Source organism: Typopeltis vanoorti, chromosome 12, assembly GCF_054136105.1.
Source record: "Typopeltis vanoorti isolate ZY-2024b chromosome 12, IOZ_Tvanoo_1.0, whole genome shotgun sequence".
Lineage (NCBI taxonomy): Eukaryota > Metazoa > Arthropoda > Arachnida > Uropygi > Thelyphonidae > Typopeltis > Typopeltis vanoorti.
The window spans coordinates 124,875,518-124,887,741 of NC_143560.1; the positions used below are offsets into that span (position 1 = coordinate 124,875,518).

General features: G+C 33.3%; 1 pseudogene; it reads left to right on the forward strand.

Moving 5' to 3' along the window:
• Window positions 1-4,384: 4,384 nt before the first annotated feature.
• On the forward strand, window positions 4,385-4,504 carry LOC150101208 (5S ribosomal RNA; annotated as a pseudogene).
• The last annotated feature ends 7,720 nt before the right edge of the window (window positions 4,505-12,224 follow it).

Here is a 12,224-nt window from a genome sequence, read left to right on the forward strand (position 1 = left end):
ACTCGAAAACGATCAGAGAAACAGGACGTCAATCAAACTGATGATGTAATATTTCCATAGGGATTTCTGCTTTAAAATTGAGGATTATCATAACTCACAAAATATACGATATTAGAGATTATTACGCTATAACTACTGTTTTTTTTTGGGGGGGGGGGTGATTATATAGCTACATTCACCCGAAATGTCCGATTAACTTTTTTTTATTACCTTTCTAGTTCCACGTATAGTTACATGAACTTATTGGCATAAATAATAATATTACAGAATTGCTATTTTCTTAAAAACATAATCTACATAAAATTATATATTTTATTACAGAATTTTATTGCAGGGATTCATTCTATCAGAAGAATGTGAGCAATTATAATTGCCCACATTATTTATAAAATGAATGCATTTAAATTTTAATCTTGAACGTTATTTACGAAATCGGCCGCTCACCTTTATCACGCGATATATTTGAATCTTTTAGCGACAATGCTTCCGTAATTAAGTTAATTATTTTCTGCGAAATCATGTACCAAGCTCTCAAAATCCAGTTGCACTGCAGTTCTAATGATGGTCTCTTATTCCATCCCGCGCAATCCAAGATCGAGGTAGAAGTCAGTATTCTCACTCCCATATTTCCTCTATGGTTGCTTCCATCTCTATACATATGACCAGTGTGGTATTAACAAAAGATAGCGAGACTCAACGACAAAGGCCAGCCGACAATTGTTGAGTTGAAATGCTGATTCTCTTCAATCGGATTCCAAAATATTTGAAATTGCCATAATATTCTATATATTTCTTAGTTTTAACACGTTCACGTCGGAGTGGTGTTTCGCCCGTTTATCATTCTGACAGGACTTTTCATTGCTGTTTGAATAACGCTTCTGCGTCGTGTGGGTAGGCTCAGCTGACACAAAGTTTCAACCCTTCGGTTGAACTTTATTGATGCTTGTTTGTGTGACACTTCAGCGTCGGAATGGCTAGTGCTCACACACACATTAAACGGCATGTTAGTTTCAATTCGCGGGTAGACTTTTATTTGAAGTTAGCCTTTGCAGTCTATCTTAATGACATCGAAAATTTCAAATGCAATCGAACAAACACTTATTTCATGTAATTAAAAATTTGGACAAATATTTGGACAATAGATTTTAGTTAGATGCTGTATTTAGTGATACAACATATGGTTTTGCTTGAGTCTATACAGCTTAGTTTCTGTGGGAGGGGACATGTGATTCATAGTTAGTGTCGATTTTATCCCAGTTATCTCTAATTGCACTATTTGATTAGAAATAATTGCACAGATTGAAATGTCTCTGTACTTAATTCAGTGATACAATAAAATTACTTGTTTTTCCTTGCGTCTGCAGTGTAGAGTGGAGAGAGTGTCCTTTACCGCGGGGAGCTAGTTGCTATCACCCGACGTGAACGTGTTGATTTTTTTTTCGTGTGTGAGGTAAATGCAAAACTATTTAATTTCTGTTTTTCGTAAAGTAAAACCATGGGTGTGAGTTATATTCGAGTAAATACGGTATGTGAGTGTTGAAGTTACAAAGCCACATGTCGTGAATTCTGAGGAATACCTTCCTTCCATATTGATAATTGGCGTCACAGTTTCAACCGAATTTTGAACAATTATTTTAAAATATCCGACTTCTGCCATCCATTGAATGTTAGGTTTTCTTCGTTAAATGTTATTTTTTGTATTTATTAAAATTTTCGAATAGTTTCAGTTTTAGTTTATCATTCTGCTTATCTTATTAATGAAGTTGTCACACTTAAAAGAAAAAAACAAAACAAAAAAACGTAGCTGAGAATTTTCCAAAGGCGCAACAAATCTTGCACTGTTCTTGTTTCTGAGAGTAAATTTTTGCAATATTTCATCAATAAGTCTTCTACTCAAAAGTTTACTCTACATTTTGTAACCTGTATTTAATGAACTTATCAATCTCCTAGCTGGATAAAATCTTAGCTTTTGACCAATCTGATGGAGCTTCACTTTTCCACCAACAGTTGTTTATTAAGTTTGATGTAAATTCTCCACAATACTTCCAAAACTCTGTATTTATGCCACCTAATCCAGTTTTTCTGTTTTTTAAGACATTTATTGCTGCTTTTAATTTTTCCGATGTAATTGGTTCTATATCAGTACTGATTTCTTAATTGTTATTTTCTATTAATAAATTGGGTAAATTCTTATAATATTCTATCCATTGTTTCTCTTGTATTATGTTGTACACTATGTATCTGACTTCATTATTTCTTTAATATTTTGTAGGATATGTCTAGTCTTCATTGTATATCTTCTATTTTATTAATGAATCTTTTTTCTTTTACTTTGTTTTTGAAGATATGATTTGTATGCTAATTCTTTTTTTTTATTGCATTTTCTATATTTCTCCCACCACAATTTTAATGTTTTCCTTTTTAATATTTTATTTTTCCCCAAGTACTTCATAGGCTGCATTATGAATAATCTTCATTAAAGTTTTCCATTCTTTTTCTATATCTTCATTGATTTGGCTTCTTTTAGGTAATCTGTGAATTTGATTGATATAATATTCTAATGCTTTCTTCTTGCAATCGATATACTTGTTCTATTTCTTGTTTTTCTTGTTTACTCATTTTCTCCATTTTGTTAGTATTGTTTTATAAATTATTAAATAATGGTCTGAAAGGATTAATTTCATCTGTAAACATCTACATCTCTTGCACATAAAACTACTTCATGATGAGTAATGATATATATTCATTACTCATCATGAAGATGGTAGATCTTCCACTACCATTTTAAGTATATTTATTTATATTATTTTTTCCATATTAGTAAAAAAGTATTTTAAAATGGTTGAAAATGCAAAAGATAAATCGTTCTCAACTATTATTATTTATGCAAATTACCTAAAACATTTGGGATTGAATTATTTCCAACTGTAGCATTAAGGGCTCCGCTGTTAATATATAGTCACTTTCTATTGCATTTATTTAACTGTTTTTGCAATGCTTCATGAAACTGTTAAGAATCTTTATCTTTTTCAGAGGTATAGACTCCTGTAACTTTCGAGTAGCTTCTATTTGTTTTTAATTTAACTGTTATAATTCTATCATTACAAAATTCTATTTCGGTATTCTATTAGTTTTCCATTTATTATTAATTAAAAAAATCTTTTCACTTGTAGCAATGATATATTGGTCTACTCCATTTCATTTAATTTCATTTTATTTCTGTTGTAACGACTATATTAATATTTTGGTTGTTTTACTGATTCTAGTTCATTTGCTGTTATACTTCCTACATTCCATGGCCGAAATTCTTAATTGCTTACCTTTTATCCTTTCCTGGTCGTAATTCATTGTATTTTTCTTAATTTCCACGTGAAGCATCTGAGTTAGATTTTTACTGCTAAGGTAACCAGCTTTATGCCATGCCCCCAATCTGAAGAACTCGGGTCTCTCTTTTACTCTGGCACTTACCTCTTGAATTGTCCAATTAGAGGGGGGGAGGGGAGAGGCCTTACCAGTAGCTAAGCTACTGATGACATCTCTTGTGCTCATTGGTGAGCGCAAGTCTCCTTACCACATCAATTAATTAATTAATCAAGGAGTATTATCTTAATACTGAAAAAGCAGTGATCCTTTTCCGTTTAAATTTTCTAAAGTGAGCATTTAAAAGCCAAAGTAAGGTATTTAAAAAAGAAGTAATTTTTATAATTTAATAAAATTTAAAAAAATTACTCATAGATTTCTTGCACATAAAAACGTTGGGAATTTCCCATTTTTTTATATAGCCTAAAAATCCCGCAACATGAAAGTAGAAACCTCCTTTTACGTATAACAAGATATGGAAAATGTAACGTACTAATTTTTCTCCAATCACTCGGCGTGGTCCACAAAGCAAATCAATTTTTGTATATGCCCCTGTACAGGAAAAGATTAAACACCACTGTTCTAGAGAATATTGTTTCAGAAATAAGCTATATAATTATTGATGCAACTACATTATCGAAAGAGATTAAATATCTATAGTAGGTGTTAGTTTTTTTTATTGCTTTTAAAAGAGCAGATGCTGTGTGCAGTTTTCGTGACAGAGAGAACAAGCTACACTCTATTATAGTGAGGTGTATGGTACGTACTCGTTAAACAGCAAGAAGTGCATCTCTTCTTAATTGTATTGTAGATTGAGTATATTTCTAATGATTAATTCATTAAGACAGTTTATCGGAAGGGTTATTTAATATTTTATATATGAAGCATAAGGCATTGCGTATCTGTAGATTTGCGGATAGTAAATAGAACCAAGTCTAGCAGTTTACAACTTAATTTGACACCAGGAAGAATTTGGAGAAATTTTGTTTGCAGATTTAGGATGCTGTGGTGTTAAGGTGTTTCTGTCAGCGGCCAGATCGGCTTGAAAGCACCAGTTCTCGTCTGATCACTGAAGTTAAGCAAACCTGAGCCCATTTAGTACTTGGGAGGGTAAATCACACAGGAACCCTGGGTGCTGCTGGCATTAAATATTTGCCAGCCTGGTTGGTCTTTAACGTATCATCTCTGCAACCAAAAGGCTGCTGGTTCGAATCCCGCCGTGAGCATGGATGTTTGCGATTGTCTATGAAAATACTAGTGGTGATGGGAAGTAGATGCGTTGGTGTAGATGATGGGATTCGCTGTATCTGGTAGAGGCGGAGAGTTGTGGAGTTGGTGCCTCCCTCGATGAGTCTTTGGACTCTTGGAGGTGTCACGTAATAATAAATGCACCATACGAAATGATCGTATAAATTATAGTATAAAAATCCTGAATTTTTCAATTTTATTAATATTCTACGGTAAATACAATATTAGTATAATATTGCCAGTCCACTTGACTGTGGATAGTGTATCCTTCTCTACAACCAACATGATGCAGGTTCGATTCCGCTGGGGACATAGATGTTTGAATGTCTTTTGGTAAGAGATGAATTTCATCTCCTGCTGTGCGACCACCTTTGCTGCTTATTCGAGGTTTAAAACGGCTTGAAAAAGTTGCATGTTCGGTCTCTAGAGCAGGGTTTCCGAATTATGTGAAATAAAGATAAAAGTAAAACCCACCATAGTGATACTAAGGTTAAATAGATTTACAACCTTCTGTGGGTGGAAGTCACTTAAAAAAAATTGGCAGACATTTTAAGTTTGTTTTCACGTTAGTTCGACATTGAAACAAATAAGTCGTTATTTTAATGATAACCTTGGTGATGGGAGTTTGGATAATCCCGATATCCATGTTATAGCCATCAGTTGTGTGTGTGCGCGCTGTTTATTAAACGTAGTGAAGTATCATTCAGAGAAAGTCATTTCGCTGTTCAGTATTAGATCTTTGTTAATAAGACTGCGAGCGGTAGAAAGTTGCATTAGATTTATCTAAAACAATAAACAGATTGTGAAGCATATATGATATGCAATTTATGGCTCCCGCCCACGAAAGGTTTTTGCAAATCTATAGTACATTAGTACCGTGGGTAGACAGGGATTTTGCTGTTTTAATTTATATATATATATATATATATATATATATTGCATTATTTTTTGTATTGTCTGAAACCCTCCTCTAGAGACCAAACATGAAACTTTTCCAAGCCACTTCAAGCCTTGGATAAGAGGAAGGATGAAATTCATCTTCCACCTAAAGAATCCCAAACTTCCATGCCCAAAGCAGAATTGGAATCCACAGCCTGTTGAGCAGAGAGCGGATGCGCTAACCAATCGGCTCTCATTTATACGCATGAATAAATCAGTCATTCGTGTAAAAGTGGGCCTAGTGTTGATCCTTGTCAATCCTGATGCAAGTGTAGTAGGGAACTGCTAAGGCATTTAAAATTTTTTATTTGTTGTTTCCTTTTCTGTTTTTCAATTAAGAATTAAACTAACCACAGTGGAGCCTCTAAAGCTACAGCAGTATAGCGTGTAATATATAACATCCATATCAGTAGCATCAAATGCCTTTTTTGATACCCAGATGAGTGATTTATCAAGGAATGAAAACTATATTATAGTAGTTTATTAATGCATACATTGTGGATGTTTCATTTATGAAGGTACACTGATTTTTATTCGGGAGTTTTTGTATGATGGTAAGCATCAGATAATTCTGTTATAGAATAGACCTTTCCACAGTTTTGGCATAGATAGAAAGAGATTATGGCGGTTTATCTAGTAATAGCCTTTTCCTCAATTTTACAGATTATCTTACGCGCGCACGTGCACATACAGTTGCTTTCTTATATTATATATGTCTCGATGGCTTGGCTAACTTGATAAGTTAAATAGGTAATTTAGAACTGGTGATACTTAATAGTTTTGGATGATGAAGGTACACTGATTTTTATTCAGGAGTTTTTGTATGATGGTAAGCATCAGATAATTCTGTTATAGAATAGACCTTTCCACAGTAATCGAATTTACATCGAACTAAATATAGTTGAAACAGGTGGTAAAAGAAGTAGGAAATTGATACTTTGAAATTCTCCACTCCACTCCAGAAGTGGAGTTTAGAATTGAGATTTGCAGTATCATACGTGTGCCGATTTTTAAAGAAGCATTATAGTGTAGTAATATAACATCAAAGGAGTAATGGTTCAGCATGTGTTTTATTCAGAAGCTCCTGTGTTGGATAAAATGGATGAAGTAATGGCTGAACTGATTGTCCACCCTACAACATGCTTTCGTGTGGTCTGCATTCATTAACGTTTTAATCCCCCCCCCTCTTTTAAAGCGGAGATTTCTCTTAACGACTTGATAAAATGCCTATATAAATAACTTGTTAAATCCATATCATTTTTGTTTTTACCTTACTGCTGTAACATAGTGCCATTTAACATTCAGTGTGTCAAGTATATGTTCAATACACTTCCTTTTATGCACGAATTTAAAATGTTTCTTCTACTTATCTCTCCACTTCCAAACCACCGTTCGTTATAACCTCAAAATTTTCGTTCCTAGAGAGAGATTATATTGAAGCTGTATTGCCCTTCTAATTTAAAATGCTTTTAATTTTTTTTAATAAAAATGACAAAGCATCTATCTTAATGAAATGCGAAGTGATTCATACTTCACTACAGTATTTTTTTAGTGTTTTGGAAAAAATCGAAACTGCTTTCAGCTCATTTTTAATATCGATTAATTGTTTTCTGATGCATTTTCTGCACCTGAAAGCAAATAAGCCTTTATCTAATAATCGGGGATTATTTCTGTTTACTGATACGAAGTGAACTGCTGAGGCGTGAAACATTAATTTGATGACTCGGGTTCATTTCCATGCTTGCTACTTATAAATTAACTGAACTTTCGGTGCTGTATAAATAGCGGCTTCTTTCGCTCCAGAAGTAAATTTATAAGTTATCACTGATTTAAAAAAAAATACTGTTGTAAACGACTTTTGTGTAAAACAAAGTAAGGTAGCGACTTAGAGTGATTCCCCCCCCCCCTTTAAGATTGAATTCATTATATAGATGATATCGCCTCGAATGATCTTTTGTAGGAAAATACTCTTGTTCAGATCTCTACATTCATTTACAGATTGACACACTGAGTGCACAGTAATAGTAATTCTGCATAGAGAAGATAAAAAAAAAGGAGAGAGAAGGGAGGGATGGGGAATAATTGCAATCGTCAAACTTTGATTACAATAAAAAGGTTCTTGTGTTTGAATTCCACTAGTCTGTTCATGAAATAAATAAATACATCCTGTAACGCGTTTAGATTCCGCAGTGGGAGTATTTGATATTCTTCTGGTCCAAACTTTTTTTTCAAATCATTAGAGTAGTAACCATCTCTTATTGTCATCGAGGTTGAGTATGTTCTACACAATCGATTTTACTAATTTATTAAAATCTCTAATTTTCCTGGAGTTAAAGACCGACTAACACTTTCACAATTATCTGAAAAATACCTAGGAAAAAAGTTCTAATCGGTGAGTTGAATCGAACTTTTATAATGTAACGCACTTGCAAGTTTTGGAAAAGTCTAGGGTCTTGTCCCTGACTTAGGGAACATTTCTCTGAATTAAAAGTGTTTTCTTAACTGAAGATGAGTGAGCCAGTCTCACAAGGAGGTGGAAGGATTTTGCATATTGGAAACGGACAAATCGGCCTGAGAACATACAGTAAAATTCAGTCTGGAACATTTAAGGTGCACAGTGGACTTCTAAGTGCAAGGTACTAGTTTAATTCGGGTGTCCAGTGGGATCGTGAACTGGGTCTTGAGGGTTATCTGAGATAAGACTTAGATATGGAGGATTAAAAAAATATCGGTGACTGTAAGACAGCATATCCTAATGAGAAATCATAAGGAAAACCTTATCGTGCTTGGACATTCATATTCCTGGATTTAGACTGAAAATAAGCCATATTTTCACCAAACATTATTGTTAGTATGCTAAACGCTTTTGCTACATTTACTAAAAGCTGCAGGTCAAATTAATCTCGTGCAGTATGCAGGCACGCTGTTTGTTAATGTCATTTGAGGTGCGGTAATAAACGAAGTTACTTTCACACTTCAAAGGATCGATATGTTTCAAAAAAAAAAAAAAGGCCATGGTTTATGTAAAGAGACGGAGGAGTCGTTTTATTGAAACCAAGCAGGATAATGGAGTTAGCTATAGTGCACTAATGTAGCAGAACAAACTGCGCATAAAATACTTTATGACTATTTTCATGGCGGCTTCTAGTACACGCATTTAACAAATAAACCGTTGCACAGCTCTAGGACAGGAGGTACACCCTTTACACAGTGATGTTCCCACATTTTCTTCTTAAGTAGTTTACGCCCAAAATACGACCTTTGTATCGTCTGCATCCTTGCATTTAGCTTAGGAATTTCCAGTTTCACTTTTAGTGAAGTTGCTGTATCAACGTGGGAAGTTAAAGATCCGTATAAGCAGATCCCGAACTTATATATTTAAGCATATAAGGTTAAGGAGGTTAAAATATTAGGGGTTATATTGCTTCGAAAACGTTTATAGTATTCCTCAGTACCATCTTGTGAACAAGATGGTACTGAAGAATACTATAAACGTTATGAATTGTAAAACCGCCTGAACTGTAAAACCGTTATGAAAGTTATGAACTGTAATACCGCCTGCTGTATTACAGTTCATAACTCAGCCGGAGAATAAATGTACTGAAAATGGCAGTATGATTTTATCTTTGATTACATATGATATCGGACTAGCTGTGATTTCAAAATTATGTAGGTAGCCTAATAAAATATTGCAGGCCCTAGATTCAGATCATCCCACAGTGCCCTAAATATTCACAGTACATTTCTTTTTTATCTGGAGGAAGATGAAAGAAATACATTAAAAATTTAGATAAAAGAAGCAAAAAAAAGTTCCCTTCTAAAAGACATCTGGATTCCATATAGACTGATATTGAAATAACTATCGACATATGAATCGAGGAAGTGCATAACCCCAAAGGGAAAAAAAAACTTCCAAGATTAAAAGGGAATACCAAGTTGAAAATTTAACCCCTAGAATCCAGTGATTTAAGAAGTATGCGGATTTTGAGTTATTAGATTTTGTAGTCATAATTAAAATAAGAGTTCTGGAGAAATGTTGCTGTAACTCAAATCAGCACGCTACTGAAATTTTTCGAGTGCATTCATTCTTTGCTCTCTTGATTCACGTAAATAATTTAAAGTGTTTTCAGTTGACATTAATTGTATGTGATGCGTTTTATGATACTTGTTTTATTTTTTTCTTTCTTTAATCGTATGTGAATATTCACGTTTTTCTTTGTTTTCTGTCATGATTTCTTTCTACAATACCTTATCTATCATAATAGCAATTGTGATATTTCTAATTGATTCCACCCTCTGAATGAAACTGTCCAGACTTGGTTGAACATTAAAGATAGTACAGGTGCAAGCCACATATGGTCCTTACTAGAACAGATGACACAAAGCATTCACTTGCGCGAAAAAAGCTTTCCCCTCATGAGTTTCGTTGTTTCAAAATAATAAAAATAAAAATCTTCACAATACACGTCATATGGTGTGGAAGATAGTTTTCGCGATCCTTAGATAATTTTCCAGAGAATTTTAATTGAAGCATACGAACAGGCGAAGAAAAATTTCCAAAATAGTAGTTTTCTGCTTTTAGATGGATCCGGTGATTAGAAGAAAATTGGATAAAAACTAGAAACACGAGTTTCATGTTCTACCACAATGATTGTGTATTCTGAAGAAATTTTTAAAATACTGAAACTGGTGGGGAAGACTTTTTTTTTTCTCCCTCAAAGTGCCAGATTTCATTGGATTTAATAAAAAAAAAAAACAATTTCTTATTTGTTTGAAATTCTGTTACTTATACCAAAAACAATCTTGCTCATTGCTTTTTTTCTACAGCTGTTTTCAACTTGCTTTGTAATACGAACTTTATTGATTGTGATTGATATGTTTACTGTGATTTGAACATCTTGACTATTTGATTGGGTCTTTTCATCCAAATCGTATAAGATACAGAAAAATCGCATTTAAGCAATCTAACTTAAGCACAGCGTTCTATTTATAGGAATGAGTTCATAAGATGTATAGATTTAGAAATTATCTTTCAACTTTTTGCGAAAATGTTTGGAATAGGAAATTGTGATTATAATACATCATTATTTCAGACAAATTTCGCCAGTATTTCTGAATCAGGAATTTAGAACACACTGTTTTAACTGCATTGAAAAATGTTCAGCAGATTCAGTTGTCTGTTGTTAGTTTTAAATAATATTTGTCTGTGACGCCGTTATTTTTTAAGTCTATCCACATATTCTCCTTTAAAGCTGGGCTCTTTAAATGTACAGCCTCGAACCAGAAGCTTTGTTTAAATTTGATGGCATACTAAAGAGAATTAAGTTACATTAATCTAAAATAAGTGTTCATACAAACGTAGCAACAGAATGATCTCGGTAACAGGGCCAAGTCACCGGGCCAAAAATAGAACAGCCCAGTGACGTCATAGTAGTGAACATCCAGTATGAAGAGATGCAATTACACTCGGATACAGATGGAAATACAGTGCTTTGATAAAACAAATCATAAGAGAATTTCAGGGATCAATCGAATTGCCATCTAGTGGCCATTACATGGGAGAGTTTGACATTATAAAATCTTGCAGTTCTCTTTCCTTAGGTTCAAACGCATAATTCGGTGAATAAGTTCATCTGTAATGACACAATAAAAATAACTGACTGAATAGTGAGTCACCAAGTTGACACCGTTAGCTGTTATGAACGGATATTTTTACATTAAACTCTGAAATGCAATCATGTATTTCTATTGTCTGAGCAAATATAAACTTCTGTTTCAAACGATTCCATTGAGGTGTGCTATATGTTGTGCGTTTGTCTGGATTTGACGAGATATAATTTTTTTACTAACATGTAGACTAGTATAAAAACAAAAATGAGTAGTGTTCCTTGATCGTGCTTTGCTATAGCGAAAGAACCCCTTTTTAAATAATGACACACAAAATAGATACTGTTCCGTCTTCATAAATTAATGTCAAATTGTAAATGTTCTATGTGTAAGTCAAATTCAATTAAAAATTTAATTCCATTCTATTTATTTGCCAATCTAGGTGCGATATTGGCAACTCAACATTCAATGCTATTTTACTGCAAACAATTTACATAAGTAATTTATGCATAAAAATGATCGTAATTGATTTTAATCATTGCAGTTAAATTGAGCATTGGTATATTCCAACTGAGCATTTTGGAGATAATTCCTGTACGAAATATTATGTCGCCATTCCCATGGCGACATAAGATTTTGATATTGAGGAAGAATTAAAATATTTCTCCTTTTGATCAGCACGTTTAAATGCAATTAAATAATTGATTAGTGATAGCTCTTATATTTTTAACCTCATCATGGTTGTATCATATGTATATCTGGTATTTCTGGATAAATAATTATAGAAAATTATCCATATAGCGCTGTTATAGTAGCTTGAACACTTCCTGAGGGTATACATATCAGGAAATTGATGATGTGATTATCTTTTTAATTAGGTAACTCTCGATTTCAAATTAAGAGACTTCACTCTTAATTACAACTAATTCTAATTAGGATTAGTCTTTAATCTGAATTAAGGACTAATACCATTTGACTCGAAAGTATTGAGTTAATTGTCTTTATTTCTAATAGGAAGCGTCTAATTTCCAGTTTTTCCCTTCCCCCTTACTAAACAGTCTAGTACTTGT